The sequence below is a fragment of the Callithrix jacchus genome, chromosome 5 (genome assembly GCF_049354715.1).
Source record: "Callithrix jacchus isolate 240 chromosome 5, calJac240_pri, whole genome shotgun sequence".
NCBI classification, from domain to species: Eukaryota; Metazoa; Chordata; class Mammalia; order Primates; family Cebidae; genus Callithrix; species Callithrix jacchus.
Genome location: NC_133506.1, coordinates 88,051,168 through 88,078,512, shown reverse-complemented (window position 1 = coordinate 88,078,512; position 27,345 = coordinate 88,051,168). Strand labels below are relative to the sequence as shown.

At 42.6% G+C, this 27,345-nt stretch overlaps 1 long non-coding RNA gene across 1 annotated transcript; it reads right to left on the bottom strand.

The window, feature by feature from the left end:
* Window positions 1-1,401: 1,401 nt before the first annotated feature.
* On the bottom strand, window positions 1,402-27,274 carry LOC144582605 (uncharacterized). The gene is made up of 3 exons (XR_013535650.1): window positions 26,730-27,274; window positions 3,024-3,067; window positions 1,402-2,708 (listed from the first exon to the last, which is right to left on the bottom strand). It is a non-coding gene; the product is annotated as an uncharacterized LOC144582605 (long non-coding RNA).
* Window positions 27,275-27,345: the final 71 nt, after the last annotated feature.

The window sequence follows — 27,345 nt, the reverse complement described above, 5'->3', positions numbered from 1 at the left end:
TCTGCTGCTGCTTTTGGAGTCCCTATACTTCCTCTTGCGGAGGCCATCATTTCTTCAATCTCAGCATTTAACTTGTGTATTACCCATTCCATTGCTTCTTGCTGCACCAGTAAGAGACTTCACAATGGAAGCAGCCCCCACTCTGTGCTGAAAAGGGTTCCAGAGGGATCTGTATGTCTGTCCAACACGTCAACTCCAGCCACACTCAGGTTCTTAGGGTTTAGGTATTTCTGCATTACAACTGTTGTAACAATTTCCCACAGGTGGTCAAAGACATGCTCCAAAGTCCATAGCTTCATGGTGCTGGCAGCTGTGGTGCTAGGGAACAATGAGGCAGAGGTTACACCTGCCCCTGACCCACCCCAAGCATCCCAGCCAGTCACACAGTGCACAGACACCATTGAGTCTGATGCAAGGGGTGTCCCAGTGCATTGCCTCTTGCCCTATCCCAGCACAGGTTTTGCCCCTTTGCTTTTTGTTTGGACTTCCCATATAAATTCTACAATAATCTTGTCTGTTGCTACAAAAAGATCTTGCTGAGTTTATTTTAATAGGAATTACATTAAACCTTTATATCTATTTGGGGAGAACTGACATCCTGACTATGTTGAGTCTCCAATCCATAAACATGGACTATTACTCCATTTATTTAGATCTTGTTATCTTTTATGACATTACATAATTTACAGTAAAATGTCCTGTACTGGTTTTGTTAGATTTACACCTATTTCATGTTTTTGAGTGATTGTTAATATTAAATATTTAATTTTGATGTCCATGTATCCAAAGCTAGTCTGTAAAAATATACTTGTCGTTTATATGTTGACCTCTTCTTGAGCTCATTTATTGGTTCCACAAGATTTTTTTTTTGGCAGATTCTTCTGGATTTTCAATGTGGCCAATTACATCATCTGCAAATGGGGATAGTTTTATTTCTTCCTTCCCCAACTGTGTGCCATTTACTTTCTTTTATTACCTTATTGCACTGGCTAGGACTTAAAGAACTGTGTTCAATAAAAGTGATAAAAGAAGACATCCTTTCCGTGTTCCCGGCTTTAAGGGGAAAGCTTCGGTCTTTCACGATTAAGTAAAATGTTAGCTGTGTGCCTTAAATCTGTGATTTTACTTCTTGTTTTCTGTTTGTTCTATTTTTTCATATAGATGCTCTTTATCAAGTAAGGTGGTCTCTAATCCTGTTTTTCTGGGAGTTTCTATCCTGAATAGGCGTTGAATTTTGTTAAATGCTTTTTCTGAATCTATTGTTATTACTATGTGATCTTTCTTCTTTAGCCTGTTAATATAGTGGATGTCATTGACTGATTTTTTTTTTCCATTTGAGATCTTCCTGGCTCTTGGTATGATTAGTGATTTTCAGTTGAATCTTGGACATTTTTATAACTATTAATCTTATTTTAACTCTATATTTTAGCTGGCTTTTTTGACATTACTCCAGCAGAGGAGGAAAGACACCATCCCATTACTGCCAGGTGGAGCTAGAAGACTAGGTTCGCTCAGCCTCTGTTGACATCTTAGTTACACTTCTCATTATTGCTGGGCAGATGTCGGTATTCTGGCTCCCCAGGTGGTCTCCACTGACACTGAGATGGGGGTTGCCTTATTACCATTGGATGATGGTAAAAGCCTAGACTGTCTGCTAGTCCTTCTCCGATTCCTGAGCAGAAATGAAGAGGAGCACTTCATGACTGCCTTTTTGGGGTATACGTCTAGGCTTCCCACATCTCCACTGACACCATGGGAGCTAGTTGGAGAGTGGACTTATTATTGACTCCCTACTTGGCCTTCTCTGACACAACCCTGGTGGGTGAGGTGCCTCATAGGGTGGAATTGTAGGCTCCCCACTCAGCCTTTGTTGGCATGGGTGGGGGCCAAAGTTTTTGCTGTGCTGTTTGGCTGGAGTAGAACAGTTGTTGTCTGTATTAGTCTTAGGCTGCTACAACAAAATATAGACTGGTGGCTTAAACAACAGACATTTATGTTTCACAGTTTTGGAAATTAGGGAGTCTGAGATCAAGGTGGTAACCAATTTTGTTCCTGGCAAGGGATCTCTTTCTGGCTTGCAGGTGATCACCTTCTCACTGTGTCTTCCTTCACATGGCAGAGAGAAAGATCTCTCTCCACTCCCTTTCTTTCTCTCTCTTTTTCTTTTTTTAGACAGGGTCTCACTCTGTCTCCCAGGCTGGAATGCAGTGAAGCAGATCTTGGCTCACTGCAACCTTTGCCTCCCATGTTTAAGCAATTCTCATGCCTCAGCCTCCCAAGTAACTGGGATTACAGACATGCACCACCACACCTAGCCAATTTTTATATTTTTTGATAGAGATGGGGGTCTCACCATGTTGGCCAGGCCAGTCTTGAACTCGTGAGCTCAAGTGATCTACCCACCTTGGCCTCCCAAAGTGCTGGGATTACAGATGTGTGTCACCACACCCAACCCCGCCATGCTCCTTCTTGTAAAGCTGTTAATTCCATCATTAGGGCCTTACTCTCACAACTTCATCTAACTAATTATCCCCAAAGGCCCCATCTCCAAGTACAATTATGTTGGGAGTTAAGGCTTTGACATATGAATTTTGGGGAGACACAATACACTCCATAGCAATGTTTAAAACTTTTCCATCTTGCTAGGCTGCCCCTTCCATGGTTCTTTGGCTAAAGAGAGCAGGATGTGGTTGGGCTTTTTTTTACTACTCCTGTTGGCATTTCTTTTTTTTTTTTTTTTTTGAGACGGAGTTTCGCTCTTGTTACCCAGGCTGGAGTGCAATGGCACGATCTCGGCTCACCGCAACCTCCGCCTCCTGGGTTCAGGCAATTCTTCTGCCTCAGCCTCCTGAGTAGCTGGGATTACAGGCATGCGTCACCATGCCCAGCTAATTTTTTGTATTTTTAGTAGAGACGGGGTTTCACCATGTTGACCAGGTTCGTATCGATCTCTCGACCTTGTGATCCACCCGCCTCAGCCTCCCAAAGTGCTGGGATTACAGGCTTGAGCCACCACACCCGGCCTCCTGTTGGCATTTCTAGGCTGCTACCTTTTTTGACTCCAAGCCTGGTGTATATGAGTCAAAAATAAAAACAAAGTAACTCACTCCAGTGTTATTCTTCAGGTCCTGTAGTCCATAAACATTCTGCCCTTCTTTTTTTTCCCCACCTTTCAGAGTCTTCTTATAGGTGTTTTATATGTAATATTCAGGGTTTTTGGTTATACTTACTGGAAAGAATAGGGAAAAGTACATCTACCAGAAGAAAAGAAAATATGCTTTTTCTTTCTAGGAGAAAAAGCAAAGAGTTGAGGGTCATATATATTTGTCTATATAGACAAATATATCATAAACCCATTACCAGGCATCATCTACCTATTATTTGCTATTAGGAGACATTTGGCACAGTAGCTCACGCCTGTAATCCCAGCCCTTTAGGAGGCTGACGCAGGAGGATTGCTTGAGGCCAGGAGTTCATGACCAATCTTGGCAACATAGAGACACTCCATCTCTCCATCTCTACAAAAAAATGTTAAAGTTAGCTGGGTGTGGTGGTACATGCCTGTGGTCCCAGCTACTCAGGAAACTGAAGTGGAAGCATCACTTCAGCCCAGGAGTCTCAGGCTATAGTGAGCCAAGATTACACCACAGCACTCCAGAAAAAAAGAAAGAGAGACATTCATTGGCTCATACACTCTACTTATATATTTTCACATAGACACACAAACACACAGACACACACACACACACACACACACACACAAAGTATTTCTTTAAAAATGAAAATTACAGTCTCTCAAGAATCACCAGGGAAAATAATCTAAAAAAATGGACGACTCTTCCTAATGAATTAGAACACCAAGTTCAGTGCATCATATATGTGTCTTCCAAAACCCTTTTTGCAGAAGAGTAAATTAACATTACACATTTGTAAAATTCAATTTCGAATTCTATTTGGTCTTACTGAGGCCTGAACGAAGGAGTGGTACAGGCTATCCTTGTCTGCTTTAGGTCAGCAGTTCTCAAAGCATGCTCATGGGCCTTGATCACATATGTCCACAAAATTAAAACTATTTTCACAATAATTCTAAGATGTCTTTTGCCTTCCCTCTGTATTAAAATTTGCACTGATGTTACAAAAACAATGATGGGAAAAACTGCTGATGTTTAAGCACGCATCAGGCTAGTGGCAACAGACGGAAGTAGCGTAAAAGATCCAGTGATTTAAGAGAATGGAAAGACAAGCCATCTATTTTCTCTGCAGATTGGGAGAAAATATTTGTAAAACTCACATCTGATAAAGAAAAAAATATATACCAGGGAGGGAAGATTGCTTGGGGCCAGAAGTTTGAGACCAGTCTGGACAACATAACAAGACTCATCTCTACAGAAAAATTTAAAAATTAGCCAGGCATGGTAGTGCACACCTATAGTCCTAGATACGCAGGAGGCTAAGGCAGGAGGATGGCTTGAACCCAGGAGTTCACAGCTGCAGTGAGCTGTGATTGTACCACTCCTTTTCAGCCTGGGCAACAGAGTCAGTCTCTGTCTCAAAAGAGAAAAGAAAAAAGGCACACATATCTGATAAAGGACTGGTATCCAATATATGCAAAGAACACTTAAAACCTTAAAACTCATTAGTATCAAACAACCCAGTTTTTAAAATGGGCAAAAGAGTTGAAAAAATACCTTACCCAAGGAAATAAACAGATGGTGGGCTGGACGCGGTGGCTCACGCCTATAATCCCAGAACTTTTAGAGGCCAAGGCAGGTGGATCACTTGAGGTCAGGAGTTTGAGACTAGCCTGGCCAACAGGGTGAAACCCCATCTCTACTAAAAATACAAAATTACTCGGATGTGATGGCGCACACCTGTAGTCCCAGCACTTCAGGAGGCCAAGGCAGGTGGATCACTTGAGGTCAGGAGTTTGAGACCAGCCTGGCCAACACGGTGAAACCCCATCTCTACTAAAAATACAAAATTACCCAGGTGTGGTGGCACACACCTGTAGTCCCAGCTACTCGGGAGGCTGAGGCAGGAAAATCACTTGAATCCGGGAGGTGAATGTTGCAGTGAGCTGAGATTGTGCCATTGGACTCCAGCCTGGGCAATAGAAAAAGACCCTGTCTCAAAAAAAGAAAGAAGGAAGGAAGGAGAGAGAGAGAAAAGAAGAAGGAAGGAAGGAAGGAAGGAAGGAATGAAGGAAGGAAGGAAGGAAGGAAGGAGAAAGAAAGAAAGAAAGAAGAAAGAGAAAAAGAAAGAAAGAAGAAAACATACAGATGGCAAATAAACATGAAAAGATGCTCTGTATCATATGGCATTGGAGAATTGCAAATTAAAACAACAATGAAATGCTACTATACTCATATCAGAATGGCTAAAATCCAAAAAACTATTAATGCATAATGCTGGCAAGGATGTGAAGCAATAGAAACTCTCATTCATTGCAAGTGGGTATGCAAAACTGAAGACAGTTTGGCAGTTTACATTTCTTATAAAGCTAAATGTATTCTTACCACCTGACCCAGCAATCATACCCCTAGGGATTTACCAAAGGGAGTTGAAAACTTAGCCCACACAAAAATATGCACACAAATGTTTATAGTAACTTAATTCATATTTGCCAAAAACTAGCAGCAACCAAGATATTTTTCAAAAGGTGAATGAATAAACTGTAGTATATTCATACAGTGAAATAGTCAGTAATCAAATTAATGAGCATTCAACCCACAAAAAGGAACATTCAATGCATGTTGCTTAGTGAAAGAAGCCCATCTAAAAAGTCTATGTGTGGCATGATTCCAATTACAGATGACCCTCCAACAACACAGGTGGGTAGGGGTGCAGTTGAAAATCTATATATAACTTTTAAGCCCCCAATAACATAACTACTAGTAGTCTGGTGTTGACCGGAAGCCTTACTAATAGACAGTCAATTAACATGTATTTTGTATGTTATATGTATTATATTCTATATTCTTAAAACAGAGAAAAAATATCTATTATTAAGAAAATCACAAGGAAAGACCAGGGCAGTGACTCACACCTGAAATCCCATATTTTGGGGGGCCAAGGCAGGAAGATTGCTTGAAGTCAGGAGTTCAAAAACCGCCTGGGCAATATGGTGAGATCCCATCTCTAAAAAAAACAAAATTGTCCAGGTGTGCGGGCATGCACCTGTAGTCCTGGCTACTTGGGAGGCTAAAGAAAGAGGATTGCTTGAGCTCAGAAGGTTGAGGCTGTAGTGAGACAAGATTGTACAACTGCAATCCAGCTTGGGCAACAGAGTGAGACTCCATCTTTTAAAAAATAAGAAAATCACAAGGAACAGAAAATATATTTACTATTTATTAAGTGGAAGTGGATCATCATAAGGCTTTTATCCTTGGCCTAGAGGGTGGTGCATACCTGTAGTCCCAGCTACTCAGGAGGCTGAGGCAGGAGGACTGCTTGAGCCCAAGGGTTTGAGGCTGCAGTGAGCTATGATCATGTCACTGCACTCCAGCTTGGGCAACATAGCAAGATCCCACCTCTAAAAAAAGTAAATAAATAAAATAAATAAAGGTCTTTATTTTGGTCTTCACATTGTGTAGGCTGAGAAGGAAGAAGAAGAGGGTTAGTCTTGCTGTCTCAAGGATTGCAGGGGCAGAAGAGGTAGAGGTAGTGGGAGGGAAGATAAGAGAGGCAAGTACATTCAGTGTAACTTCTATTGAAAAAAAAAATCTTAGCTTGGCACAGTGGCTCACACCTGTAATCCCAGCATTTTGGGAGGCCAAGACAGGCGGATCACCTGAGGTCAAGAGGTCAACAGTTCAAGACCAGCCTGGCCAACATGGTGAAACCCCATCTCTACTAAAAATATTTAAAAAAACAGCCAGGTACAGTGGAATGCACCTATAATCCCAGCTACTTAGGAGGCTGAAGCAGGAGAATTGCTTGAACCCAGGAAACGGAGGTTTTGTGAGCTGAGATTGCATCACTACACTCCAGCATGGGTGACAGAGCGAGACTTCGTCTCAAAAAAAGAAAAAAAAATCTTGTGAAAGAGGACCTGTGAAGTTAAAACTCATGCTGTTTAAGGGGTCAACTGTATATGATATTCTAGAAACGGCAACCTATAAAGATAGTCAGAAGACCAGGGAAAGAAGAGAAGGGCTGAATAGGTGGAGCACAGGGAATTTTGGGGGCAGTAAAATTATTCTCTAAGTTACTATAATAGTGGACACATGCCATTTTACAAATAATCTAATGTAAACTACAAGCTGTAGTTTAATAGCCATGTACAGTGCTATTGGTTCATCAATTGTTAACAAATGTGCCACACTAATACAAGATGTTAATATAGGAAAATGTGGTGAAAGGGGGCACATGAGAACCCTCCAAATTGTCTAATTTTCTTTAAACCTAAAACTGCTCTAAAAAAATAAAATCTATTAGTTTAAAAAAAATGTCTACCGAAAGGGTTTTAAATTCCACATTGCAACGAATCTTTAAGAAACTACTACTTATTGCCAGGTGTGGTGGCTCACACCTGTAATCCCAGCACTTTGGGAAGCTGAGGCAGGTGGATCATCTGAGGTCAGGAGTTCGAGACCAGCCTGGTCAACATGGTTAAACCTCGCCTCTGCTTAAAAAAAACAACAAATACAAAAATTAGCCAGGAGTGATGGTGCATGCCTGTAATCCCAGCTACTTGGGAGGCTGAGGCACAAGAATTGCTTGAACCTGGGAGGAGGTTGCGGTGAGCCAAGATCATACCATTGCACTCCAGCCAGGGTGACAGAGGGAGACTCTGTCTAAAAAAATAAAAATAAAAAATAACAGAAATGTTTATTTTGGCTGGGCATGGTGACTCACACCAGTAATCCCAACACTTTGGGAGGCTTGTGTGGGGGTGGATCACTTGAGGTCAGGAGTTCAAGACCAGACTGGCCAACATGGCAAAACCCCAACTCCACTAAAAATAAAAAATTAGCCAGGCGTGGTGGTGCACCCTTGTAGTCCCAGCTACTTGGGAGGCTGAGGTAGGAGAATCACTTGAACCTGGGAGGCAGAGGTTGCAATGGGCTGAGATCCCACCACTGTATGCCAGCCTAGGTGATGGAGCAAGACTCTACCTTTAAAAAAAACACACACACGGGCCGGGAGCGGTGGCTCAAGCCTGTAATCCCAGCACTTTGGGAGGCCAAGGCGGGTGGATCACGAGGTCGAGAGATCGAGACCATCCTGGTCAACGTGGTGAAACCCCGTCTCTACTAAAAAATACAAAAAATTAGCTGGGCATGGTGGCGCGTGCCTGTAATCCCAGCTACTCGGGAGGCTGAGGCAGGAGAATTGCCTGAACCCAGGAGGCGGAGGTTGCGGTGAGCCGAGATCGCGCCATTGCACTCCAGCCTGGGTAACAAGAGCGAAACTCCGTCTCAAAAAAAACACACACACACACACACACACACACACACACACACAAAAATCCTATCGTTTGTCAAATTTTGGTCTGGGATCAAAGCAGAATATTCATAATTATTTGAAAAGGTTGTTAAAATCTTTTCTTTTACAACTACATATCTGTGTAGGGGAAGATTTTTTTCATATACTTCAAGCAAAGCAACATATTACAGCAGACTCAAGAAGCAGATATAAGACTCCAGGTGTCTTCTAAAGTCAAACAAAATCCAAAACGATCACTCTCTTCTTATTAAACTTTTTTTTTTTTGCTACAGAAAATAGTTATTATTTATTAAAAATGGTGTTGATGTTAGCATGTAATGGTTTATTGGTTTTTTGTTTTTGAGACAGGGTCTCACTCTGTTCCTCTGGCTGGAGTGCAGTGGTGTAACCACAGCTCACTGCAGCCTTGACCCCCCAGGCTCAGGTGCTCCTCCCACCTTAGCCTCCTGAGTAGCTGGGACCACAGGAGCATAGCAAGACATCCCACTGATTTTTAAAATGTTTCTGTAGAGACGGGGTTTCACCATGTTGCCCAGTTGCCCAGGCTACTCTCAAATTACTGGGCTCAAGTGATGCTCCCACCTTGGCCTCCTAAAGTGCTGGGATTACAGGTGTGAGGTGAGCCACCACTGTGCCTAGCCCTATTGTTATTTTTAAATGAATAGACAAATAAGCATTTTTAAATGTCTCAGTTCTAATTTTGTATGCAATAAATATTGATAAATATAATCCACACGAACAAAAGCTCTTTGGGGTCTTTGAATAAGGGTGTTCATGAGATGCAAAAGTTTGAGAACCACTGCCCTCAGCCTATGTGATCTGGTTAAACTCTAATTTTTAGACTATTTTCTGGACCATTTGACAAGTGATATACTTATATTAACTACCTCTAACAGTTACACAGAAGCTGCCAATATTCAGAAAGTGGCCATCAGTGGTCTGGGTGTACATAAAAAAATATGTATGCTAAGCCTATCTTTATTCAAGCATGAATGTGGAATTTGTTCAATTTTCATTCTCCCGTTATCTTCCTTTAAAATGAAACATTCCAAAGAATATAATAAAACATGAAGGTAAATAAAAAAACAGTGCAAGTCAAATTTATGGTGTGGGAACATAAGGCTTGCTATTACAGCTTTTAATGGCAGATAGTTTACAATAAACATTGGGCTTAGCCTGGTAGAAAATAGTCACAGACAGGAGGTAATTACTTGTCCATCTTCAAGCATCAGAAGCTAAGGAGTCCCTCCAGTTGAACAACGCAGATCTGCCAACTGTCACTCATTTGGACTAATGCCTTTTTTGTTGTTTTAATTAAATTGGGGGGTGGCAGGGGAAGAACATAAGATAAACCTCCCTCTGAAAGCACTAAAATTCCATGGATGGATAAATCCACAACCCATCCTTTTACACGATCTTTATTAGTACTGAGTAAAGCACAGAGACTCCCATAAATAGAGTTACCGAGAGAGTGGAATGTATATGTGCTAGAAAAGGCTCAGTGCCAGCAAATCTGCATGTTACAGTGAGAGTTCTAGAAACAGCCAGAGAAAAGCAGCTAGATCCCCATGCAGATAACCAGGATATAAATGGACCTTTCAATGAGCTTTGCATCATCGCATATGAAGTAATAAATACACCCAAACAGAGATAAAAACAGGAAGAGCAAAATTATGCATAAATTCTGTCGTTAAGATATGTGGGCAGCAGGGCTCAAAATAGAAACCAAGCAGCTTTCCAGAGACTTGAAGGTTTTAGATAAAATATAATCACTGTAATTCTCATTTAATCCTGTTCCCTCAAGCTTTTGTCAGAAACTGTTACCTACCTCTGGTTATTTGGGGACAGTGGAGCTTCTCACGGAAATATACCTGAAACTGATTCTCACAAGCATGCATTCTAATTTTGTTTTTTACATGTTAAAAAAAAAAGGAACTGTGGCAAAAATCAAGGTTATATGTAGGGAGAATCACTAAAATGCAAATGACATGCATATTTTCCATTAATCTCTTATATGCTTCACAAATAACTTACATTTATGTTTGCTTTATAAATACTTCCAATTAAAGGGTAAATTAGCATCAACTCCTAAATCATTACCTAAGCATTTACCTGTTATTATTAATACCTTAGATTAGTTCAAATCAAGGACTCTCACTCCACTCTATATACTTACCCAAGGGGTTTTCCTAAAATGAAAAATGTGGGTAAGAGTAACTTTGCTTTTCATTTGCAATATCATTTCACTGGCTAAGAGGTTGCCCCTGTGCTACAATGTAAACTTCCGTCTCATTTTGCAGTGAATGAAAACATTTTCCTTACATAGTTTTATAGCAGAACTAGTATCTATTCCATGATGATGCTAGTAAGCCTGACTCATATGTTCAAAAAGAACTTTCAAATAAATTATATGGACCTTTCAAGTTGTAATAATCTTTAATTTCAATGTCATTATGAAAATTTATGATCAGGTATGGTGGTTCATGCCTATACTTTGGGAAGCCAAGGTAGGTGGATCACTGGAGCCCAGGAGTCTGATACCAGCCTGGGCAACCTGCTGAAACCCTGTCTTTAAAAAAAAAAAAAAAAAAAGATACAAAAATTAGCAGAGTGTGGTGGTGCATGTGTGCAGCAGTCTCAGCTACTCAGGAGCAGGAATAGGAGGATCACCTGAGCTCCGCTGGGGAGGTCAAGGCTGCAGAGAGCCATGATAGAGCCACTGCATTCCAGCCTGAATGACAAAGTCCGACCCCATCTCAAAAACAAACAAAACAAAATTATGACACATCACAAGTGCCACACCCAAAAGAATTAATAAAGTGGAGAGTGAGAAAATGAATAACATTTAAAAAGGGAACAGAGGTGGGGCTTCTGGATGACTTTTCCTTCTGGTACCGATGTTCACTGTCATCAGTTTCACAAGGTCCAGGGCAAGGTAAGGACAGGTTGAGTATCCCTTATCTGAAATGCTTGGGATCAGAAGTGTTTCAAATTTCAGATTTTTTCAGATTGGGGAATATTTGCATATACATAATGAGCTATCTTGAGGATGGAATTAAGTCTAAACATGAAATTCATTTATGTTTCATATATACACCTAATTCACATACCCTGAAGGTAATTTCAGTCAATATTTTAAATAATTCTGTTCATGAAACAGTGTTTTGACTGAACCCATCACATGAGGTCGAATGTGGCACGTTCCCCCTGTGGTGTCATGTTGGCGCTCAAAAAGTTTCAGGTTTTGAATTTTTGGATTAGGGATGCTCAGCCTGCATGATGGTATTAGGCCAACACTTTAGAAAGCAGTAAAACTCAGTATTGAATATGATGAAGTCTTATCAGCCAGACATGATGGTGCATGCCTGTAATCCCAGTTACTTGGGAGGCTGAGGTGGGAGGATCTCTTGAGCCCAGGAGGTCAAGGCTACAGTGAGCTGTGTTTGCACCACTGCCCTTCAGCCTGGGCAGCAGAGTGATAATATATTTAAAAAAAAACAAAAAAACTATTGGACTCATCTAAAAGATGTATTTTGAAGGCTCACAGGCAGAATATAGCTCACTAGTGGGTTTTATTTGACTCTTACAGTGTTTTTCTAAACATCAAATTAGTTGCCAACATCCACAAAACAGGGTTTTTCACAAAAACCAAAACAAACCAAACCCGAATCTGTGACTTATTTGAGCAACTGGAAAAACTGGACTTGCATCATCACCCCTCCATGGCTAGGAGGATCTGGGGCCAGAGCCCCCAGCCAACCCACCTTACTAACATGCATTACCTGCTCAGCACTCAGATAGATCTGAGTAAGACCCCTGTTAACCATCACTCTGGCTTAGGCTGCGCATCGCCTGGACTGATCAGACTCAAGTGTTTGCTTCTTTGGGGCCCCTCCCTCTACCCTCCAATGAAACTCTATATTCAGTATAGGGTTTCAGGTCACAGTTGGGTCTAAAATGGGAAGCATTTACAGCTATGGTCCCAGACCAGAATCAGTTCAATGTTTTCACTGATCTGAAGATTTTCTTGGTAAGTAAGGTTTAGAGACCTTTCCTGAAGTTTGTGTCTAATCTAGGTTAAGCTGAGGAATGTATCTCAATTCAAAATGAGAGTAATTCTGGGGTTAAGCCAGAGAATGACCCACAATAAAGGTATTATGGAAATGTCCTCTGTGTGAGCTAGATAGAGAAGAATATCTGGATTTGGGGCCTCACTCTGCCTCTAACAAGCTGTGGATGAGTCACTGACCTCAGTTAGACCCTGTCTCTTCACCTATAAAATGAAGGGAGTGTTCCTGCATTTATAGCCCAGTCCATACGTTAGAATCACATCGGGGACTTCTAAAAATGTTGATGCCTAGACCCCTCCCCAGGTCAACCGAATCTTGTTCCTTGCAATGAGGGTCCAGGACAAAAGTTAACAAGATCTCCAAGGTCCCTTCCCATCCTCCAATTCTGTGGTCTCAGTGGCTTGGGAGCAGATATCAGAATAGCCATTAACTCTGTTAATTTCTCCTGCATGTCAGATTGCCAGCAAAGAACATTCATTTCACACACACACACACACACACACACACACACACACACACACAGAGAGAGAGAGAGAGAGAGAGAGCGAGAGCACGGGGGAGGTATGTGGTCATTGTTTTTCATTTTCTTTTTCTTTTTAGTTTTTGAGACAGGGTCTCACTCTGTTATCCAGGCTGGAGTACAGAGTTCACTGCAGCCTCACCCTCTCAGGCTCAAGCCATCCTCCTGTCTCTGCTGGAACTACTCAGGAGGCTGAGACAGGACATACCACCATGCCCAGCTAATTTTTTTTTTTTTTAATAAATGAGGTCTTGCTATATTGCCCAGGCTGGTCTAGAACCCCTGGACTCAAGTAATCTTCCAGCCTCACCCTCCCAAAATGTTGCGATTACAGGCATGAGCCATCATGCCCAGCTGAGCTTTTCATTTTCATGGTAAATCACTAAGAGAGGCCTAGATTATCCCAAATTATAACACCTAGCTCTCCTCAACCATATCTTGGCATCACTTGTTCACATAGTAAATAATTTTATCTGGAGAAGGCATCTAAATTGTTACCATTTAAAAGATACCAAGAGCTTCTCAGTGTAATAAGATAGCCACCAGCCACATGTTGCTACTGAATATTTAGATGTGACTAGGCCCAGCTGAGATGCACTGGAAATGAAAAAATATACATTGGACTTTGTGTATTTAGGACAAAAAAGTAAAACATCTCCTTAGTAAGTTTTATATCAGCTGGGCACAGTGGCTCACGCCCATAATCCCAGCACTCTGTGAGACCAAGATGGTAGAACCACTTGAGGTCAGGAGTTTGAGACCAACCTGGGCAATATAGTAAGACCCCATCTCTATGGAAAAAATAATTGTAGGTTGGGCAAGGTGGCTCGCCCCTGTAATTCCAGCTCTTTGGGAGACTGAGACGGGTGGATCACTTGAGGTTAGGAGTTTGAGACCAGCCTGACCAACATGGCACAACCCCATCTCTACTAAAAATACAAAAATTAGCTAGGCATGGTGGTGACACACCTGTGATCCCAGCTACTTTGGAGGCTGAGGCAGGGGAATTGCTTGAGCCTGGGAGGCAGAGGTTGCAGTGAGCTGCGATTGGGCCACTGCATTCCAGTCTGGGTGGCAAGACTCTGTCTCCAAAAAAAAAAAAAAATTGTTTTAATTAGCTGGGCAAGATGGCATGTACCTGTAGTCCTACCTGCTCCAGAGGCTGAAGCAGAAGGACTGCTTGATCCTAGGAGTCCTAGACCAGCCTGGAGAACCTAATGAGATCCCATCTCTACAATCAATAAAAATAAAAATGAATTACTGGGTGTGGTGGTGCACAGGCCTGTAGTTTCAACTATTCGGGAGGCTAAGGTGGAAGGATGGCTTGAGCCCAGGAGTTCAAGGTTTGGTGAGCCATGACTGCATCGCTGTACTCTAGCCTGGGCAACAGAGTGAGGTTCTGACTCTCAAAATAAAAAATATTAATTACATGTTGAAATGACAGTGTTTTAATTTAGCAAGTTTAGTAAAATATGTTATTAAAATGAATTTCACCCATTTCTTTTTACTTTTCTAAATATAATTCCTAGGAAATTTTAAATTACTTATATGGCTCATATTATATTTCTATTAGCATTAAAAGGTGTCCGCTTTCTGAACCTCTTTTTTTGTCTTTTGAGAGAGTCTCGTTCTGTCGCGCAGGCTGGAGTGCAGTGGCACAATCTCAGCTCACTTCAACCTCTGCTTCCCAGATTCAAGCAATTCTCATGCCTTCCAAGTAGTTGGGATTACAGGCATCACCATGCCTGGCTAATTTTTGTATTTTTAGTGGAGACAGGGTTTTGCCATGTTGGCCAGGCTGGCCTCGAACTCCTGACCTCAAGTGATCTTCCTGCTTAGACCTCCCAAAGTGCTGGGGTTACAGGCATGAGCCACTGTGCCTGGCCTCTGAACCTTTCATTGAAGTCTGTAGTGTTTTTTTCTTTTAGGACAGTTTCTCATAATGAACTAAGTTGAGGGTTTGAAAAACATCCAGTTGCTCATCTTTAGTGCACAGGGCACTGACTACACAATCTTGATGGTCTGGGATACAAATGAGGGACTTTCTGTGGATATGTCATTTTTATACACTGAAATATGGTCCGTGGGAGAATCCTAGGGGAATGCTATACCGGGAATAAGGTGGAGGTTCCTGGTCATTTCCCCCTTCTTCCTATCTCACATTAGAGGTAGAATTTCAATGTATGTACCACACCAGTTCTGCCCTCATGCAGGAAACATACAAGTGGAAACCCTGAACCAAAATAGTGAGTGCATTTAAGAGACAATATTTAAACGTCTTGCTCACTACAAGTTTGTTTTGCTTTTGCTTTTGCTTTCCATTTTTATTTTTGAGATGGAGTCTTGCTCTGTCACCCAGGCTGGAGTGCAGTGGCACAATCTCAGCTCACTGCAACCTCCCAGGCACAAGTGATTCTCCTGCCTCAGCCTCCTAAGTAACTGGGATTACAGGCACGTGCCACCATTCCCAGCTAATTTCTGTAGTTTTAGTGGAGACAGGGTTTCACCATGTTGGCCAGGCTGGTCTTGAACTCCTGACCTCAAGTGATCTGCCCACCTTGGCCTCCCAAAGTGCTCCAAAAGGGAATACCGTGCCTGGCTACAACTTTTTTTTTAATCACTGGTCTCTCCAATGCTTCCAAGCAGTTGTTAATGCAGTCTTGTGGGATTTCCAGCCAAAAGGTCTAAGATTAGCAGTTACGGCCCCCATTCTGCCTTATCATATAGCAACAATAGAGGGCAGGGAAGGGAAAACATGTTAAGGCTGGGTGCTTGGAAGTAGGACCAGATTAAAATACAGAAAAGGTGGGCAACTATCCAGAAAACGTGCACTCGGGGTGTAGGAGCCAACATGCTAGGAAACTCTCCTGGTGAGCTGGCAAAAGCTCTTTTAATGTGAGGCTTTCAGACACATGTCCCCAGGTGTACCCTGTATAAGCCATTTATACCATAGTGTGAATATTTTTCAGATTAATTTCATTCAATAAATATTGACTATGCATAACTGCCCTGAGCAGATTTTGAAAAGGCTGTTGGGAGCCTCCTTCTAGACAGGGAGGGAAAGGGCGCAGACAGGAAGGCTGGGAGAGTTGACAACAAACGTCATCTAGCTCAAGGTCTAGCCAGAGTTTGGTGCTGCTGAGAAAGGCTTCCTCTGGGAGGGAAGTGACGTACCAGCACCACTGAATCGAGGGGTGCCTCCAGCAATTCTTGGAGGCCCTTCACCATCCCTCACTGTGAGAACCTTCTTTTTCCTCTCCTTCCTCTCCCCCACCCTCCCCCACCTCCACCAGGCCCACACCTACCTCTATTATGGAGTTTATTCCGTGGCCTTGTTTATTTTCCTTCCTCTCCCACAAGCACAAAGGCTGTATATTATTCCTCTGTGAATCCACGGAATCTCGAACAGTACTTGGCACTTAATTGCTTGAGAAGTGTTTGATAAATGAATACATGTTTTTGCCTTCCTATCTCATGCAGCATGGGGAGCGGGCATGCCAAGAAAGGCTATCATCCCCCCGCAAAGCATTTGGGGTGAAGGAGGTTGCAAACACCTGCATCAAACTGTGCCTGCATTTTTAAATGCTGGACACGACATTTTGAAACAAAGGTGAGAGGAAGAGGCATAGGACAGGTCAGGGCATGCAGTATTACCACCCATGTGCACACATATCCGTTCATATGCTGCCAGAATGTTGCTCTACCCTTTCCCAAGAACACCTGTTACTGTTTAACTCCCAACCTCAGTAGCTTTCTAAGAGAAAGACCATTATAATGACTTGATCTGTGAGAAAATAAAAAGCAAAGTATGTCAAAACTTTTTCCCACAATCATAGGGCTACCTCACTTTTTAACAAACTGAACCTCCACCATCTCCCAGCATTCGTGATATACCGCAAGTAAGTGTCTGGCACTCAGAAAGCTCAAGGTTCCAGCAAGGGTTGTGTGGCCTTGGATAAAGAACACAGGGAGACTCTTTGTCCTCTTGTTTCTTCAGTGCATTAAAGGGAGATAGTGGTATATTCAAAGGGCATGAAAAACGCTTAACATGAGTCTGCATGGAGCTCTTTGAAATGCATGAAGGGCACTACGAGTGTATAAATTCAACACTTGTCCTAGTGTTCACTCAGATCCCTTGTCCGGACATTTATAAAATCCCTCTGTGGACGTGTACACACACACACACACACACACACACACACACACACACACATGCACATACACAAATACATCTAAAAAGTGCTTAATAGCCTCAAAATTTTTTAAGTAAATACATTGTAATGATTATAAGTCCTCTGTACAATGTATCTAAGGCAAGCCTGCCATGATAAGAGCTATTTGAGAAGCTAAATCACATCACTGAAAGAATAGCAATGGGGCAATTGATGAAATATTGCATTAACAGTGGCCTCTGACCCTGGATGATGCCAACCAAATGCTTTTTCCTCTCTTTGTAATTTAATCATTTTTCAATTAATTTCTTAAAATCACTCAGATAAGCCGCCTGTATTAAACACACACACACACAACTTCAGGTGTAGGTGAAATAAAGGACACTCTGCAGTCACAGTCACTCTGTTGCGATTCTGCTCCATTCCAGAAATGAATGATATCCCAGTTCTTTTTTTTTCTCTTTCTTTTCTTTTTTTTTTAAGATGAAATCTGGGTCTGTCACCAGGCTGGAGTGCAATGGTGGGATCTTGGCTCACTGCAACCTCCGCCTCCCAGGTTCAAGTGATTCTCCTGCCTCAGCCTCCAGAGTAGAGCTCATTTTTATATTTTTAGTACAGAGAGGGCTTTACCATGTTGGCCAGGATGGCCTCAATCTCTGGACCTCGTGATCTGCCTGCCTCAGCCTCCCAAAGTGCTAGGATTACAGCTGTGAGCCACCATGCCCAGCCCCATTTCCTTTTTTCTATATCTGACTAGAATTTTGCATAACTTCTTCCAGCTACAGTGTGAAGTCAAAGGCCCCCAAAGGTCCCCAAGACAGAGATCAGTTGCCACAATATAAAACTATGAAAATACAGCCACGAGAGAACCGTAGCATGTTTGCCGGACAGACCAAAAGGCTATTTTAAAAGTTTATTTTAATACAAATGAACTGGCTGGGAAGGTGGCTTTATAAAGGGAGCAACTCAGAAGAGTGCTAACAAGCCCGCCCCACACGTCTGTGCTCGGGCTTGCTGGGAGAGCTTACTCCACACACATCCAGGAATTTGTTTGAGGACACAGCATGGTTAGGTCATGTTTTAAGAATGTTCTCTCATTATCCTGACTCAGAGGGCGCTGTGAGTCACAGAAGGGACGTTGCACAGTGATACCTTCTGTTCTGTCTGGTTTTCAAGAACTGCCTCACTGTACTGATGGCTGGAGACTGATGTCACTCAAGGTTAACTCCTTCACGTCTTCTTTTTTACAGGGCTAGAGGAAGAGCCATTTTTCCTGTTGACATTTTTAAAACTTTTAACCTAGGGGTTAGGCTTGTTGAGGGAGGAGAGGCGAGTGTCTAGGAGCAGTGACTGGAAACAGAGATGAGACTGCATGGAAGAAGAAGAGAGAATCAATTCAAAAGTCTGTGAAACCAGCCAAGAAATCTGTTCGGGAAAATAGAAATCTAAGCACTGCGGTTTGGCAAGGAACTTAGACTCCTAATGAGAAAGGCAGAGAAAAGAGGGGGGAAGAAGGATGAGGAGGGGAGGGGAAAGGAGAGGAAAGGAAGGAGAGGTAGAGATCAAAAGAGAAAGAGAAGAGGGAGGGGTAAAAGGAGCAAGACTCATAATGCAACAAAGATACATCAGTAAGGGACATTTTGAGGACTGCACTGGAACAAGAGGGGGGAAGTTAAAAATCAGGATACACGACCGGGCACAGTGGCTCACTCCTGTCATCCCAGAACTTTGGGAGGCTGAGGCAGGCAGATCACCTGAGGTCAGCAGCCTGACCAATATGATGAAACCCCATCTCTACTAAAAGTACAAAAGTTAGCTGGGCATGGTGGCATGTGCCTGTAATCCCAGCTGCTTGGGAGGCTGGGACAAGAGAATTGCTTGAACCAGGGAGGCAGAGGTTGCAGTGAGCCGAGATCATGCCATTGCACTCCAGCCTGGGCAACAAAAGTGAAACTCCAGCTCAAAAAAAACCAGGATATGCTACTTAACATGGAACATCTGGTCATGTGGGTGTCCTGGAACTGGGGAAAATTTCTTTGATAATTCATCTTTGATCATGTCTCATGCTGATGAACAAGACATACTTGAGTGACATTTTGACATTTCATCAAAGGCTGGAGTAGGGATCATGAGGTCCTAACTGCCATTTCTAGTGGGGAACCTCCTCACGGGCCTCTACACTATGCTCCACACAATAGGTCAGATGCACACACACATGCACACATGCGTGTTGTACATGCATGCACACACATACACACAGAGGAACGTACATACACTTTAAAGCCATTCCAAGACTTTCCATTGCGCTTATAGTAAAGCCAAACTCCAACTCTTACAACCTCACCAGGCATCCCTCACAATAAATAGTCTTCTGGCCACACCTTAAGCTTTTTTTGAATCCCCTGAGTTTCTCTCACTTTACAATCATCTCAATCCTGTTTTCTCCACCCTCCAAGCCTGGCTCCTCTTCCTCCTTCAGGTCTCACACTGAGAGGTCCTCTTTGACCACCTGCATAAATACGTTCCCTCTGCCCCAACGCTCCTCCCAACGTGCTCTGTTGCTGTACCCTGTTAGTGTCCTGGCACTCATTAACATTTGTCAGTGAATATTTAAATTTTTTTTAATTTTTAATTTTTGTGGGTACATAGTAGGTATACATATTTATGGGGCACATGAAATGTTTTTTTCATGAGATGTTTGGATACAGGCATGCAATGCATAATAATCACATCATGGAGAACGGGGTATGCAGCCCCTCAAGCATTTCTCCCTTGTGTTACAAACAATCTAGTTATACTCTTTTAGTTATTTTTAAATGTATTATTGCTGACTGTAGTCACCTTGCTGTGCTATCAAATGGTAAGTCTTATTCTTTCTATTTTTTGTACCCATTAACCACCCTCCTTCCTTCCACCCCCTCCCCACTATCTTTTCCAGCCTCTGGCAACCATCTTTCTACACTTAATGCCCATGAGTTCAGTTGTTTTGACTTTTAGATCCCACAAATATGTGAGAACATGCAATATTTGTCTTTCTGTCCCTGGCTTATTTCACTTAACAATGATCTTCAGTTCCATCCATGCCACTGTAAATGACAGAATCTTATTCTTTTTTATGGCTGAATAGCACTCTGTTGTGTATATCGACCACATTTTCTTCATTTATTCATCTGTTGATAGACACCTACGTTGCTTCCATTTCTTAGCTATTGTCAGAGGCTGAGCGCAGTAGCTCATGCCTGTAATCCCAGCACTTTGGGAGGCTGAGGCAGGTGGATCCCTAGAGGCCAGGAGTTCGAGATCAGCCTAGCCAATATGGTGACACCCTATGTCTACAAAAATACAAAAATTAGCCAAGTGGGGTGGTGCGTGCCTGTAGTCCCAGCCTCTCGGGAGCCTGGGGTATGAGAATTGCTTGAATTCAGGAGGCAGAGGTTGCAGTGAGCCGAGATTGTGCCACTGCACTCCAACATGGGTGATGGAGGGAGACTGTGTCTCAAAACAAAATGAAAAACATCTTAGCTATTGTGAACAGTGGTGCAATAAACATGGGAGTACAGTATCCCTTCAATATGTGGATTTCCTTTCTTTTGCATATATACCCAGCAGTGGGATTGCTGGATCATTTGCTCTATTTTTAGTTTCTTGAGGAACCTCCAAACTGTTCTCCATAATGGTTGTACTAATTTACATTCCCACCAACAGAATACAAGGGTTCCCTTTTCTCCACATCCTTGCCAGACTTTGTTACTGCCTGTCTTTTGGATGCAAGCCATTTTAACTGAGGTGAGATGATACCTCACTGTAGTCTTGATTTGCATTTCTCTGATGATCAATTATATTGAGCACCTTTTCATATGATTCTTTGCTTTTTGTATGTCTTCTTTTGAGAAATGTCTAACCAAATTATTTGCTCATTTTTTGATTGGATTGATTTTTTCCTATAGAGTTGTTTGAGCTCTTTATGTATTCTGGTTATTAATCCCTTGTCAGATGGGTTATTTGGAAATATTTCCTCCCATTCTGTGGGTTGTCACTTCACTTTGTTGATTGTTTCCTTTGCTGTGCAGAAGGTTTTCGAGTTGATGTAATTGATCCCATTTGCCATATTTACTTTGGTTGTCTGTGTTTGCGAGGTATTACTCAAGAAATTTTTGCCCAGACCAATGTCCTAGAGATTTTCCCCAGTATTTTCTTATAGTAGTTTCACGGTCTGAGCTCTTAGTTTTAAGTCTTGATATGGTTTGGCCCCACCCAAATCTTATCTCAAATTGTAGCGCCCATAATTCCCATGTGTGATGGACGGGAACTGGTGGGAGACAATTGAATCACGGGGGTGGTTCCCTTCATACTGTTCTCGTGTGAATAAATCTCACAAGATCTGATGGCTTTATAAGGGGAGACCCCTTTTGCTTGGTTCTCATTTCTCTCTTGCTGCCACCATGTAGGAAGTTCCTTTTGCCTTCTGCCATGATTGTGTGGCCTCCCCAGCCACGCAGAATTGTGAGTCCATTAAACCTCTTTTTCTTTATAAATTACCCAGTCTCAGGTATGTCTTTATCAGCAATGTGAAAACTGATGAATATAAGTGTTTAATCCATGTTGATTTGATTTTTGTATATGTCGAAACTTGGGGATTTAGTTTCACTCTTCTGCATATGAATATCCAGTTTTCCCAGCAACATTTATTGAAGATTGTCTTTTCCTCAGTATATGTTCTTGGCACCTTGTCAAAAATGAGTTCACTGTAGGTGTGTGGATTCATTTCCGGGTTCTCTATTCTGTTTCATTGGTCTATGTAACTGTTTTTATGCCAAAACCATGCTGGTTTGGGTTGGTATAATTTGAAGTCAGGTAATGTGATTCCTCCAGTTTTGCTCTTTTTGCTTAGGATAGCTTTGGCTATTCAGGGTCTTTTGTGGTTCCATATACATTTTAGGATTGATTTTTCCGTTTCTGTGACGAATATCATTGGTATTTAGATAGGGATTCCATTGAATTAGTAGATGGCTTGGGGTAGTGTGAACATTTTAACAATATTGATTATTCCAATCCATGAACATGGAATAATTTTCCATTTCTTTGTGTGTCCCCTTTGATTTCTTTCATCGGTGTTTTATAGTTTTCATTATAGAGATCTTTCATTTCTTTGGCTAATGCCTATGTATTTCATATTATTTGTGGCTATCATAAATGGGATTACTTTTTTATTTCTTTTTCAGATTCTTCACTGTTGGCATATAGAAATCCTACTGATTTTTGTATGTTGATTGTGTATCCTGCAACTTTACTGAGTTTATCAGTTCTAATAGTCTTTTTCTGGAGTCTTTAGGTTTTTCCAAATACAAGACCATATCACCTGCAGACAAGGATAATTTGACTTCTTCCATTCCAATTTGGATGCCCTTTATTTCTTTCTCTTGTCTGATTGATTGCTCTAGCTGGACTTCCAGCAGTGTGTGTGTGTGTGTGTGTGTGTATTTTTTTTTATTTTTAAAATTTTTTTGAGATGGAGTCTTGCTCTGTTACACAGGCTGGAGTTCAGTGGTGTGATCCTGGCTCACTGCAACCTCCACCTGCCAAATTCAAGCAATTCTCCTGCCTCAGCCTCCCAAGTAGCTGGGATTACAGGCACCTGCCACCATGCCCAGTTAATTTTTATATTTTTAGTAGAGATGAGGTTTCATCATCTTGGCTAGGTTGGTCTCAAACTCCTGACCTTGTGATCCGCCCACCTTGGCCTCCCAAAGTGCTGGGATTACAAGCGTGAGCCACCGTGCCCAGCCCCAGCAGTGTATATTTATTGATTTGTCAACATGTAAATTGTCCTTAACATGAATTAGCCATTCAATAGTTATCTGTTGATTAAATGAACAGAAAAAATGTTCCAGGTTCACTGATTTGTTATGCACAGCTTTGAACACGGACAGACATCCCCAAAGACCCATCTTTGCTGTGAGTCTCCTCGAGCCTAGTTCCCAATCTTCCCTTAAAGATACTAATGTGGTCTGTTAATACCCTTACCTCCCCTTTAAGGTGGTAAGCAGCCAATCTTTGGTGGGGCGGAGGCAATGAGAAGGTAAAAAGGGTTAAAGAAAGAAATTAGAGTTAGCAGCTAATCTGATGTTCCTTCTGTGCCATTAGAAAAGCAGAGACAACCACAAAAGAAAGAGCTCAGAAGAAAAAACAGAGCAAGCATTGGAAATCCTCTATGTTGGGGGTGAATGCTCATCTGTGTGGTGCAGTCATCTGAGGGGTCCCCATTCCATCCTTGTGAGTGCAGAGGGCACTCTGCCCAGCAAAAACTCTATGGCTGCAACTATCGGGAAGTGGGTGATTAGAAAGGAGGCCACCTGCTCCTGTTCCTGTGTTGCTCTGTCTCCTGGTTGTTGCTCTACTCTCTCCCTCACTTGCTCTGAACAAAACAAAATGTCAGCCAGGTACTATGGCTCACACATGTAATTCCAGCACTTTGGGAGGCCAAGGTGGGCGGATCACCTGAGGTCAGCAGTTTGAGACCAGCCTGGCCAACATGGTGAAACCCCGTCTCTACTAAAAATACAAAATTAGTGGGGCATGATGGCACATGTCTATAATCCCAGCTACTTGGGAGGCTGAGGCAGGAGAATTGCTTGAACCCGGGAGGTGGAGGTTACAGTGAGCCAAGATCATGCCACTGCACTCCAGCCTGGGCAATAAGAGCAAAACTCCTTCTCAAAAAAAATAAAAATACATATATTAAAATTATCCGGGCATGGTGGCACATGTCTGTATTCCCAGCTACTCAGGGGGCTGAGGCAGGAGAATCACTTAAACCCAGAAGGCAGAGGTTGCAGTGAGCCAAAATCGCACCACTGCGCTCCAACCTGGGTGACAGAGCAAGACTTCATCTCAGAAAAACAAAAACCAACAACAACAAAAAATGAAATGTCATGGAGTACCGGTCACTTCCTGAAGGTTCAGAGGTTGCCCATTGCTTATGTTCCTCTGCCCTCTTGATGAGATGGATTTTTTTTTTTTTTTTTTGGCTTGAGTGTTCATCTGTCCAGAAACATGTAATGCTCATGTGGGGTTCTTGACACTGACATTGCTTTCTGAAGCCTGACTCTTGCTCAGGGCTTGATGATTAGTCCACAAATCAAACTCTTGGCCAAATATGTATAGCTCGAGTTTATCCAAAGTCCAAACAAATCAGATACGCCTCTGGACAGAAGTCAAATTCTTCCTTTTGGTAGGAATTTTTCAGAAATTCAGAAAAGCAGTATGTTTTATGTTCTCAAAGCTCCTATAATCACAGCCAATCTTGTATCAGATGCATCAATGGCCATAATGAAGGGTTTGAAAAGTCTGAAGCTTCCAAAATGGATAAATAAATCAAAGCCCATTTGAACTTTCAAGAAATATTTCAGTATTATAGGATCCAAAAACTTTAATGAGTTTGCCCCCTCTTTGTAAAATGGCACAATAAATCAGTTACAGTTACAAGTGAGGAAAATTCTAAGAGATCTCCCAGAGGACATGCTTTTTTAAAAAAAAATTATAATTAATTTTAGGGAGTTTGCCAGTCTCTAATAGAGTCTACTTTATTCTACATAAGAATTGGATCTCAAATATCTGCCCTATGAAAGCCCAATAGACATTACCAAATTTCACATATTTCATGGATGGCTGCAAGCCCTAAACTTGGATACACTCTCAGTTTCATAAAATAAAATGATCTCTAATAAAAATTAGAAATGAGATCATAAAATGTCACTTTCTGAAATTCAGCATAAAAAAAATCAATATAAAATTAACCACAAAGATATTAGTAGCATTTTAAAGAAGTAACAGCTTTTATTTATTTATTCTTGAGACAGAGTTTCACTCTGTCACCCAGGCTGGAGTACAACGGCGTGATCTCAGCTCACTGCAACCCCCACCTTCCGGGTTCAAGACATTCTTCTTCCTCAGCCTCCCCAGTAGCTGGGATTATAGGCACCCACCACCACACCCAGCTAATTTTTGTACTTTTAGTAGAGACAGGGTTTTACCATGTTGGCCAGGCTGGTCTCAAACTCCTTACCTCAAATGATCTGCCTGCCTCAGCCTCCCAAAATGCTAGGATTACAGGTGTGAGCCACTGTGCCCGGTCAAAGTAACAGCTTTTAGACATGCTTTCTATGTGTACGGGTGATGTACTTCATGGTGTCTCAAATCTCAGCAAGGAGAATGACATGTGTGTACATGATGGAAACAATAATGATAGCTATTAGTTGAGCAGCTACTGCGTCAGGCACGATGCCAGAAACTTTCCATACTTGAGTTCATTAATCCTCATGACAGTTCATTGAGGAGGCTCTGGTTATTTCCATTTTTAACTACAGGGATCTTGAAATTCAAAGGGTAATGAGACTCCTTCGCTATGATACAGCAAATGCCACGACTAGGATTTTCACCCAGAGATGAAAAGCTCCTAGGGGCTGCAGGGGTCTGCTGGAGGACCAGTGAAGTTCAAATGGGAAAGTGCCCAAAGGAAAGACTTCACCTAAGTACAGCTGTCTAGGCTCTGCCCAGCTCAGGATATGTCTTTGAAGTTGGTGTGAAGGCAAGGAAAAATGTTCAGTGTGTAACACATAGCCCCATCTGGCTGAAATATGAGTGAAGAAGCGATGAAGGAGAAAAATCAAGAAAGCAAACCATGGGGGCGGGACAGGGAAAGTCATAGTAAAGAGTTTCACTTCATTCCACAGGTGGTGAGGAACCTTTCAGGACTTTTTAAGCAGGGGGGCAGCACCATTAGATGTAGGCTGCTTATATGACGGGAAAAATGGTGGAGATAGGATGTGGACAACAGGGGTCCAGGCTGTGGCCAGGAGGCCCTCAAAATAACTCATGGAGCCCAAAACTAGGTCACAGAGCTCAAAAACTAGAGTGGTGCTGATAAGAATAGAAGGAAGAATGTGATGCCGCGAGGACTTGGCACCAGCTGAACAGGGGGGAGGGAGGTGTTGAGAAGACACTCAAACCACAGACACCTAGGGATTCCAGGCACTGATGAAAGTTCCAAGAACTTCTATTCTTCCTTTACCTCACTCTCTACTCAATCAAAAATACCCTAACTTTACATCGGTTGGCAAGTTGAGAGCCTAAATATGCAAAGTAAATAGAAGGGTAATCTTTGCCCATGAGAACGACAGTCAGAAATCAATCTGGCAAGGCTGGTCACGGTGGCTCACGCCTGTAATCCCACCACTTTCAGAGACCCAGGCGGGTGTATAACTTGAGGTCAGGAGTTTGAGACCAGCCTGGCCAACATGGAGAAAACCCATCTCTACTAAAAAGAAAAAAAAAAAAAAAATTATCCAGGTGTGGTGGCGTATGCCTGTAGTCCCAGCTACTCAGAAGGCTGAAGCACGAGAATCGTTTGAACACCAGGAACAGAGGTTGCATTGAGCCAAGATCACGCCACTGCACTCCAGCCTGAGCAACAGAGCCAGACTCTGTCTCAAAAAAAAAAAAAAAAAGAAAGAAATCAACCTGGCAGAGAGAAGGTGAGGGTGGCAGCTGTTCTGGTGCCCTGACGGGCCTGGCCTAGGCCTCTAAGCACCTCTCTCCTTGAAAAGCGGATGAAGATGACTGATAACTAAGAGGCCTGGGCTCTGGTCTTGGTTCTGTCACTGACTGGGTGCCTCCCTTAATCGCTTATTTCTTTTTTTTCATGTTGAACCAGAGCATTCCAGATGTCCTCTGCAGAGGTCGAACTCCAGGACTGCAGAATTTTTCCCTCTGCACATAACTGTTTTTCATATTCCCTGATTCCATTAAAAATATTTTCCTCTCTCATTTTCTAATCTCATTTTTTATGAAGCACAGCACCCTTTCACGGAAGGAGCGGAGGCCTGGATATCTAGGTCCGGGCTTGGGTATCCAGACAAAGCCACCCACCTCCTCTTCGGGCATCTCTTTTCTGCCCACCAGCACCGGTCTGCCTCCGAGACTGCGGCCTGCCTAGTTCCCACGACAACCGCGACAACCGGCGGGCGCCCACGCCTGGCTCTGGGGCCGCAGCTCTGCCCCGCCCCGCCCCGCCCCCTGCTCCGCGCTCTCTGCACCGGTCCCCTGCAGGGGGGAGGGAGGGGGGCAAGGAGGTGCG